This window comes from Brienomyrus brachyistius, chromosome 6 (assembly GCF_023856365.1).
Source record: "Brienomyrus brachyistius isolate T26 chromosome 6, BBRACH_0.4, whole genome shotgun sequence".
NCBI lineage: Eukaryota > Metazoa > Chordata > Actinopteri > Osteoglossiformes > Mormyridae > Brienomyrus > Brienomyrus brachyistius.
In genome coordinates, this window is record NC_064538.1 from 6743299 (window position 1) to 6754504 (window position 11206).

Sequence of the window (11206 nt, forward strand, 5' to 3'; positions counted from 1 at the left end):
TTAAGGAACCATTACACTTGTCAAAGTTCCTTAATCAAGCATTTTAACCTTAAGGTATGACTCTGTCATAAGCAGTCAAAAAAATGAACTGTAATCAACTCCAACTCCTAAGACAGGGGAACTGAACCATTTTTAATGACAGGCTGGATTTTTTCGGTGTGAGAAATGAGAAGCTACTTCACCAAAAGGTGGATTTTTCTGACCCTTTTTTCAAATCACTACAAGGGGGTGCTAATAATTGTGGGGGGGGGGGGGGCTATGTACCTACATATTCCCAATCAGCAACAAAAGACACACCGAGCCAAGAAAGGAGAAACCCTCTGCCTTCCTGAAGCATCTGATCCACAGCCTGAGACACCGACTGCCAAGGGAGCAAAGGAGAGCGGGCAGAAGATGTGAGCACGGCAGCACGGGCGTGACCTATCTCCCTGATCACGAGCATGGAGGAAGGGTGCAGAGGAAGGGGCCAAAGAGAATTAAACAAATCAGATGCACATTCTTTCCCTAAATAATACCAGAGACGCACCATCACTGCACAGCACAAAAAAGGAAAGCACCGCTACTGGGCCCGATCCAGCCCCGAAGCACCCTGCTGTCACATGGGGGTGGACTGGGAGTGCAAGGAAAGGCACATCCTTAAAGAGAGCGGGGGCGAATGCAGGGGACAGATGGGGCACAGAGTTCGGGGGCTGGAGGGAAGGGAGCAGCGGAGGAACACAGCAAAGTTGCAGCCATGTCACGCAACGGGAAAGTCCCCGCAGTCGACGTCAGGACCAGAACAGAGAGGCAGAGCAGGCATGCCGCCCTGAATTATGGGCTGGCGATGGGCCACCCAGTGCACTGAGAGCTCCCTTCTACCTCGCCACCCATTTTTTGTGGGACCAGAGCAGCCAGTAAGGTGCGAAGTAATCGCTTGGCTACGTCTGCCGCAAGTTCAGCGGGATCTGCCCTGAAGAGGTCACCTGACACGTTAATGTGGCGCTAATTAATCCCTGCTCATGCCCCCCCCCCGCCTCGGCGATGACAAGCCCCCTGGAGACCGAGACACAAAGAGAGGGGCAGCACCCAGACACTCCTCGCCAGTCTAAACCTTCCCCTACAATCAGTATTTACTTCTTTTTAATTTATAACCTTTGAACTTGAACACAGACCCTGCTTCTTCCTAAGACCCCCAACCCCATCTTTGACTGTAGAAATGATTACATGAAGGAGAGTCACACAGACAATCCATAGTTTTGTTCTCTAGAGTCATTAACAGCAGGATGTTCTCCCTGCCAAAGTAAGAATTTCGTCTGTTTCCATGACGATGCTACCGCATGTGACACCCTCCCTCGTGATGCAGAATGGGCCCACAGCCGGACACCAGGAGAAAAGTTCAGAGAAGCACCTAGTTAAGCTTTGAGGGTTAGGTGGAGTGAGTCATTTAACTAACTAAGGCATTTTTAATCCCTTAAACTTTATTCGTCGCTATACTGCCATGACATTCAATACCAAGTACAGATGGTGTGCATAAAACACAACAGGCCATGTTTGAAAACCCACATCCCAAGAATACAAAACAAAAAAAAGAACTTTCAAGTAAATGTCAAGTAGTACAACCAAACAATCTATTAAATGGAAAAGCTTTGGCTCTCTGCAGCAGAGGTCTCCCGTATGCAGCGGACACGAGGCTATATCTGCTTGCCGGCATTTCCTGCCCACCTTCCCTGACAGCTGAGTTCTGCGTGGATGCTGAAGATATAACAGATGGCAGTAATGAGCTGGCACTCCTCGTTAGGGCTGATTACGGGAGTTGCAGGATGACGGCACGGGACGAGCACGGCAGGAGCGTAATGCTGTACAGGAAATGCAGCTGGTATCTGTCAGAGGAGTGAGGGAGTGATTACGCACATTCCTCAATCATCTAAATACATACAGGAGGAGGATAAATCAGGATACATTTCCCATATGCCTGTCTATTTCCTTGTAATGTTCTTTGTTTAATCAAGAAAGGCTTTTCGATCATTCCAATCTCTTTCGTGGACATAACACCCTTTCCAGGGCAGCAATGTCTATTTTAAGGTATGGTGACCAAACCTCCACACAATATTCTAGGGGGGGTCTTACCAAGGAATCGTATAATCGTAGCATCACCTCCCTTGACTTAAACTCCACACACCTAGAGATGTAACCCAACATCCTGTTGACCTTTTTTATTGCTTCCCCACACTGGCGAGAGTGGGACATGGAAGCATCAACATACACACCGAGGTCCTTCTCATAATCAGCTACCTTTATTTCAGTGGAACCCATAAAACATCTGTACTTTATATTTCTGCTCCCTGCATGGATTATCTTATATTTATGTATGTTTAATTTCATCTGCCAGGAATCAGCCCAGTCGCTAATTAAATCCAGATCCCACTGTAGCCTCTCTGCTGCTAGATCAGTATCTGCTACACCACCCACCTTGATGTCGTCTGCAGATTTAACCAGTTTACTGTATGTATTGGTGTCAATATAATTAATGTAAATTAGGAACAATAGTGGTCCTAAAATTGAACCCTGCGGTACCCCACTACGAACACAGGCCCACTATGACATTGTGCCTCTAACAACTACTCGCTGCTTCCTGTCTGTTAAGCAGTTTTCAATCCAAGCAGGTCCTAAAATCCCTGCAGCTTTCAGCTTAAGCAAGAGGCGAATGCTGGTATTACATGGTGTTAAATCAGGGCGAATAGTTTTGTTAATTTGAAAAAAAGAATTGAAACAGTTCCAATTAATTTTTTCTAATTAACAAAACTATTCGCCCTGATTTAGCACCATAGCATTTTACCGTTTCAGTACCGTTTTACCATCTAACCCTGCTCCACACGCATAGAGCTGGACCAGAGAGTCAAACCCAACTCCCAGAACTGTGAAGCAAAAGCGCTAACCACTGCACCACCATGCCAACCCCAGTCACAACTTTTATACTGTTACCAGCTCTGCCAGGACTAAGATGGTTCTACATCTTTTTCATATCAGCGGTGGAGAAGGTAAGCACATCTGCAAAGTACAGTACCCAGGGCATACCCTGACTGGTTTGAACTTTTCCCTTTAATGTGACACTACACCAGTCTGGTGGGTCATAAGCAGGGTTGAGATTCAGATTTAGACTGTAATGGCAATTATGCACTAATGCATAAATTAAACGCCGCTGCAGACTCTGCCCCCTAGTGGTTGCTTGTACACCTTACACCTGTGACAGCTTGATATTGCACTTACTGCACACTCATTCTCAATTCCAGAATTTCCCCCAGGGACCGATAAAGTCAATCCTCTAGAACTCCTTAATATCTGCACTACCCGAAATCTAATAATGTGACTTAGTAAAGAAATTGCTAAAGGAGACCAAGGGAATTGTAAATATGTGTATCTGGTTATCAAGATCACCATTCCTATTTAATGGCTTATTATTTCCTGCTCGACCCTTCTGATAGGTCCTACTTAAGAATCCCCACTTTTGTTTTTTGATAGTTAGAGGCAGGTAAAACGGTATCGTGTCTATTTCCATTCTCCTGAGAGTGGGCTAATCCGGGCGGCAGCTGCAGTGCAGGGATCCAGAAGCGGTTCAGCGCTGCGTGAGGAGCAGGCATGCCTCTCGCGCGCGACGTGGAGGAGCTATCCCGTCCCAACTTGCCCATGTCAGGGAGCTGCAGGTTGCCCCCCCTCCCCCTGACATCTCAACCCCCCCTCCCACCACACATTCCGGGCCAGCTAATCACCAGCCAATGGGAAAATGTGCCGCGTGGAGCAGGACACCCTCCTCCAGAGATACTTAACAAATCCCTTTACCATCCCATGGGACTTGACTTTTAACCAACAAAGTCTGCTAATAGCTTTCCTGGCAGACCTGGGCTGGTCCAGGGAATCCACTGAGCCTTAGTCACCTTGCGTGTTGCTTCCTGAGTTTGGGAGCCCAGGTAAGTGAAGGTAACACCCTGTCTGGGCGCAGCCACGTAGCTGCTACTGCCACTGTTGGCAGCTTCTAATGATGGCACAGTTAATACTGATCTAGTCCTGCAGAATTTCTACGCCTTCGAAAGCTTGGCATTAGAAATTCACTCTGAGAAGGAGAGTTTTTTCTTCCAAAGCAGTTTTCATAGTGCAGTCACTCAAATTTACATATTAACACCATTCTTTGTAAAAGCTACTTCTGTGTGTTCAGTTTTATTCTTAATAATAACATTGGAGAGCCTAGGTTGCCCTTTCATTGCAGTATCTTTTGATGTTTTATTTATATATGTTTTTATAGATTGGCGGTTTAACTGTGGTGGCAAGCAGTGGACTCCGACTTAACAGCACCTAATAATAAAAGGAGCATTCCACGCTGGATGGATAAGCAGTGTTTTCACCCAGGGGGGAACTCTGACCAATCAGGCATCTCTGCTTACCGGATGACCCCCAGAACCACGACACGTCCGAACGCATGCACTGCTGCAGACATGCCTCACACCTAAAACGAGGTAAAGGACATTGTGGCCGTATGTGATTATCGAAGTCAAGTCGCACTTTAATACTCAGCATTTCACAAAATATTTTTATATTTTTATTTGGGATTTTTTAAAGTAGCTTTCTTATGATACTGTATTCCACCTCACTGTACACTGCACTCATGTACAGATAACAATACATCTATCTAACCTATACTGGACAAATGTAATATAATGGAACAAGTTAGTAGTTCAACTACTTTCTCTTCCTTCAAATCTGAATTAAAGACATTTCTTTTCCTTAAACATTTCTCTTCTGTCTCTTCCTCCTGTACTGATTACTGATTTTTTTGTGTGTAAAGCGACCTTTGGATTGTGAAAGGCGCTATGTAAATGGAACGTTTATTATTATTATCATTATTATTATTGTTATTATTATTATTAATTCAGCAATAAACAGTATCATATTACATACATAGTACTGGAAGTAAGAACAGCACAACAAACTGGGGGATGAAACATTCGCTGCGAAAAAAAAAAAACAAAAAACTCTCTGTTCTCTCCCAGTAAGGTCACATTTCCACAACAATATCAGAGAGACGCCAAGTAAACCTTTCAGCAGGGGAAGCGTGACCCAGGGTGACCCTCAGTCCGTCTGGGGGGCACACATCACCTATCCTGGCCCTTCCTGACCTCACGCATGTACCCCCCGAAGGCATCTCCCACTCAGAAAATAAATGCCTTCCCAGGAGGTGGATTACTATAATTACTGCACTGTAAAAACTGGGCCCTCTAAATGGGGAGAAAATCCCCCCTCTGCCACACAGAAACACACACACCCACAAAGTCACTGCACAGGTAGCATTCCTAGCTCTGAAATCAAAGCACGGCCGCCTCCTCCCTCCGCTAAATGTGCGTGATGAGACGTCTCTCTGATAGACTCCAGCTGCATTCCCGCCCTGCGCTCTCATCCTAACTCAATTTGCACACTTCGTGCCCCAGGCTGTCACAAACATAGCGGATATAACGAGAGAAATGCCACAGGCTAATAAATATCATTAAACATCCAATCTGTCTATTTTTCAACAGCCACTCATCCAGTTTGCATCGTCGCGATCTTTTTCACAGGACCTGTAACTTCATTAAGCATTACTTAACTACCCTGTGGGGAGTCCCCCACACAGCTGTATTACACAGCGATTCATTAAGCAGGACTGAAATATCGCGGTATGTTTTTATGACCTTGGGACAACAAAGAAAAATCTGCATTAAAAGGACATAATCTGATTATTGTTTTGAAAAAAAAGTATGAATATATAAAAAGATTAGTCTCAATGAAGTAGGCTAATTCTTCAAGTTTTAGCTAATTTAAATTATATTTATATCTATTTATATTTCACAAATGCCTAACTGACATTTACCTTAAAGGCAAATAAGATTTCTCATCATTTAAGGGAGGTTTTGTGGGTTGATACCTATACTTTCATCATTTAGCCTCAACTATCTCTCTGCATAAGATAACTTGAAAATGTATCGCAGATTTTAAAAAAATCACATCACACTATGACCATGTTGACCATGAATGGTAGTTATATGTTTGGTATAAGCCCAGAAGAAGTTGGACTGGATCCTATTTTACGCTAAATTCCCTTGAAATTAATAGGGATGTTTCGCTATCACAGGTTAGTAGACTTAAAGTCATCGCAAAAGCACATGTTCTAACGTTCCTTATGCTGTACTGTCCGCTTGCAGTCATCTGCTCGAGTAAAATGCGATACAGCGAGTGCATACATGTTATGTTCAGTGCATCTTCATAAAGTGACAATCAAATGCACTTATTCCATCTAAGAATACATAAATAGTAAGCGAGTGTATTGCATTTAAACCTAATAAATCATTAGCGAGCGCACTTGGCACCAAGCATCGTTTTTACGGAGCTCCCCTGCAGCCAAACGCGGACCCTCCAGAGTTCATCGTGGGCTACATCCGCGCCCCTTGCCCGGCACACAGCGCACCGCTGCCTCCAAAGCACCTGGGTCACCCATCTGCCTACTCACCTCTGCGCTTCTCCTCTCATACTCCACCGGATTTCTCTCTTCTCTGCGTTTGTCTTATGGGGAACCTGGCAAAAAAAGACAAAAAAAAAAACTTGTGCGTCTTCCCCCCCGTCAGTTTCTGCAGCTTCCTCCGTGCAATTTTGATCTTGGCCAAGAGTCGCTATCGCGATAATAACTCTCGGCTCATTTCTGAATCAGGGCTGCTGCTTCTATTCACGCTGCTCTAGGCAGCTCCGTATATTGGGATTAACCTCTGCGAGTGCAGCCCAGACTTGTTATATGCCTCAAGGGGAGACTTTGTTTGGTCTCCCTCCCTTTTCAGTCTCTTTGCAGCAGCCGGTTCTATTGCCCGCCTTTCTCAGGAGAAAGCAGCCAATAGTTATATTTGTGTTACACACCAGACCGAAGCTAATTTCTTTTTAATTATTATTATTTAGATTTACCCATCATCCCTCTGCTGCGCCCTACGCAAATTGAGTCTAATGCATGTTTTGGTGATCGTCCTGCAAAAAGAACATGTTGAAAGAGTAAATCAGAAGAGTACCTGTTGATATGTTCACATAAAGAAGAATAGTCTACTGACAGTCATTGAGTCGTAATGGGACGCACACTGACCTCCTGTAAAAAAAAAAAAAACCTCTTTGAAAACGTACCTGTGCAATTCAGCTGGCAAGACATGTTTTTATAATTGGGGACCCACTCCCTACCCCACACACCCCCCCAGGGGGAAAAATTTATTGTGGGGACCCCCCACCCACCTCACCTAAAAATCTGACCCCCACAATATTTCTACAACTTTCTCTACCACCGTCTACATACAGTGTCCCCTCCTTGGGTGTGATTATCAGACGCTCACCCGTGTTCAGTAAATAAGCTCTGGGACACACGCTGGTCTCCACACCTGCCTCTCCACATGCTCGTGGAATTCATGCCTGAAGGCCACACTGGCATGAGTAAAACACGCAGCACTCATCATACCTCGCCGTCCCAGCAGGCTCTCGGGGGCAGTCAAACTGCTTTTACGGCTTCCCTGGGAGTGGCTCTGCACACGCCACTCGGCATGGGGGCATGTTACCATGGGTCACCTTTTATACCACGGTCTAACAAATCAGTCAGTTCTGTCACCATGTGTTAGAACATCCACCCATTTCCACCCTGCAGAAATACTGAAATATCATTTCAGCTCCTATTATGTGATATCCGCACTGGAATTCACATAGATATCAGCACTGGAATTCACATAGATATCAGCACTGGAATTCACATAGATATCCGCACTGGAATTCACATAGATATCAGCACTGGAATTCACATAGATGTCAGCACCGGAATTCTTCGGTGTTGTCACATAGATACCTAAAGAATGACTTTGACACAGAGTCCTCCTAGAAATAGACTTTTCATTCTTAAATGATTGTCACATCAGTTGGGGTCTTCAGACATTTTGAAATATAAATTTGCACTGCTTGACATTTTAATTTGCTCAGTGGTCCTTTAGAATCTGTATAAATGTATGTAGACTCGGGCATGTGGCCATTCATTTGCTGGCTTCCTGAACGGCTACACCGAAGCACCTGAATACAGCACTATAAAGTTGTTCAGTGAAAATCAAACACATACCTGAAAGCTGGACGCATTAGGAACTCGTGACCTACGACCCTTTAAGGAAGATGATGGGACTTATAGAAACGATGGGGACATGGAGAGTGATGGGTGTGAGAGGAGATAAAGAAGAGACAGAATGGCGGTAGGAAAATAGAGCTGAATGGCATGGCGACTATAAGCTAAGCTAAAAATTCTCACAAGCACTGATCTCATTTTAAGTTTCGCTTGCTGATATTTAGCATAAAGTTTTTCCCACGTTGTCTTCCTTGACTGCTTATGGGAAACTGCCTGACAGCGAGGCGGAAGGAACTCTTTGCTCTTTGAAGCTGCAAACCAAATGCAAACCATGTCGCGTTTATAAACAGGAACATTGTTGTGGATAGTCCTCGCTCGTCTAACTGTCGTTTTTGTTCATAGTTTGGGTCCAGAGGAAGGGGAGTCTGTCATCTGCCCCCTCTTTAGGCAGTGAAGCTCTCTGGAGATTAGTCTGCTGCTCTCTCTTACAAAGGTGTGATGATGTCACATGGCCGATGCCAGTTCTATAAAGATCAGCAACCCGGAACAGACCCTATTGGTAGATCGTCTTGGCATATACAGCTCTGGAAAAAATGAAGAGACCACAGCAATATTTTCAGTTTCACTCATTTCTCAATTTATGGGTGTGCACTTGTGCAAAATATAAATTTTTTCGCAAACTGCAGTCTGGTTCTCTGTTTTTCATTAATGAAGGGTTTCATCCTTGCTTTATGGGACTTCAGTCCTGGTTCTAGGAGCCTGATACACACTGTCCTAGCAGTGCACTTCACCCCACTAAATGTTTCCCATTCTTTTTGAGGGTCATCCTTCAATTCATAAGGTACTGTTGGATAAGTTAATAATCATCTCTGGCATTGGAACGTCGCTTTTGCCCTTTACCTGGCTGGTTTCAGTTCATTCCGAGTGTCTTCTGCTTAACCTTAGTCTTGTGTACTGCTGTCTTAGAAACTTTGAGCCTGGAAGCAGCCTACCTCACAGTGTAGCTTTCTGGCAGCAGAACCGGGATTAAACCAGGATTTAAAGATGTAGATTTAAAAAAAATATATAGAGTGGTCTCTTCATTTTTTTCCAGAGCTGTGTGCATGTACACTGGACTCTGGAGGGAAAGTGCAGTGTGAAAGAGCTTCTAAGCCACCAATCCATACCCAAGTCACTGCAATGTAACACACTCATTCCTAAAGTGATTTAACAGATACCATCTGCAGGCACATTTATGCTTCAGCAAAGCAGTGTAGGGACGCTGCATACTTGGACACTCCCAATAGTTTTTGGGTGTTTCCCTGTCAGTGAACAGAAATAAACGATGATACTTTGATTGACGATGATGCTGCGTCATTGACATGCTTCACTTCTGGGTCCTTCACTTCTGAGCAGCAGACCCACAGGCGATCAATCCCATGTCATGTGATTTCACGCTCTCTTCTCCAAAACTGCTGAGGAAACTGATCCAGCAACAGAGAGAAGAGGGGTTTCTCTAACTATTGCTAGTTTCTAATGTTCCAAACAGCAAAATTCAATGTGTATTAGAGGGGAATTTGACAGTATTACGCAATGTAAAACACACAGCATTTGGGTAAAAGTAAACATTAATTTTAGTGTATTACATATACATTGTTTTAAATAGAGAAATATATGACATATACTCAGTGATGCATCTGTAGTTTCCAGGATAGGCTCCAGACCACACAACCTCACATAGGTCGTGTTTATGTATGTGTGTGTGTCTGTGTGTGTGTAGGGGGGAGGTCATATGCAAATTACATTGTGGGGACCAAATGTCCTCACATTGTGATAAAAACTGTTATTGGATAATTTTTTTCAGTCCCTACAAAGGCATACTTAATTTTATAAAAATTATGACTGTACTCAAAAAACTAAAATTGCCAAAAGTCTTTTGTTTGGTTACTTATGGTTAAGGTTAGGGCTGGGTTGGAATTAAGGAATAGAAATGATGGAGAGTCCCCACAAAGATATGAATACAAACATGTGTGTGTGTGTGTGTGTGTGTGTGTGTGTATTTATGCATGCGTTAGCAATTAAATTTTCTTTTGCAATGCACAGTGACCAGCCATATCATTAAAACCACTGACAGGAAATGTGAATCACTTTCATTATCTCTTTACAATGGCACCTGTCAAGGGTGCCATTATATATTAGGCAGCTGAGCAGTCAGTTGTGTGCTGTGTTGTATGCCGGACAAATGGGCAAGCGTAAGAATCTGAGTGTCTTTGACAAAGACCGAACTGGGATGGTAGCAACTGGGTCAGAGCATCACCAAAACAGCAGGTCTTCCCAGCATGCAGTGGTCAGTACCTATGAAAAGTGGCCCACAGAGAGATAACCAGTGAACAGATGACGAGGTCATGGGCACCCAAGGCTCACTGACGTGCGTGGGGAGTGAAGACTAACCAGTCTGGTCTGATTCCACAGGAGAGCTATTGTAACACTAATTGCTGAAAGCACTTAGAAAGTGGAGAGTAGGCTGCGTATGCGTTATTTACCTGGGGAAGAGATGGGATTATGACGCACCATGGGAAGAAGGCAAGCTGGCAGAGGCAGTGTGATGCTCTGGGCAATGATCCGCTGGGTCCTGGCCTTCACATGGATGTTACTTTGACACGTACCACCTACCTAAACATTGTTGTAGACCAAGTGCACCCTTTATGACCACGGTATTCCACGATGGTAGTGACCTCTTTCAGCCGGATTATGTGCCCAACCATACAGCAGAAATTTTTCTGGAATGGTTTGAGATACTTGAAAAAGGGTAGAAGGTGTTGAATTTGCCTTCAAATTCTCCAGATTTCAGTCTGATTGAGCTTCTGTGGGATGTGCTGGACAAACAAGAACAATCCATGGAGGCCCCACCTCACAGACTTTAAGGATCTGCTGCTAACACCTTGGTGTCAGATACCACAGGAGACCTTCAGAGGTCTTGTGGAGTCCATGCCTCCACGGGTCAGAGCTGGTTTGGCGGCACGAGGGGGACCTACACGATATTAGGCAGGTGATTTTAATATTATGCCTGATTGGTGTATAAAAGTAAAATAAAAC

At 44.3% G+C, this 11206-nt stretch overlaps 1 protein-coding gene across 1 annotated transcript in view; it reads right to left on the reverse strand.

The window, feature by feature from the left end:
• The window catches only part of col7a1 (collagen, type VII, alpha 1), a 66454-nt gene extending 59640 nt beyond the window's left edge, over positions 1 to 6814 (reverse strand). Inside the window, exon 1 of the mRNA XM_049018478.1 lies at positions 6512 to 6814. The gene's annotated coding sequence lies outside the window, so the exon portion shown is untranslated. The remainder of the gene's footprint in view (positions 1 to 6511) is intronic.
• Positions 6815 to 11206: the final 4392 nt, after the last annotated feature.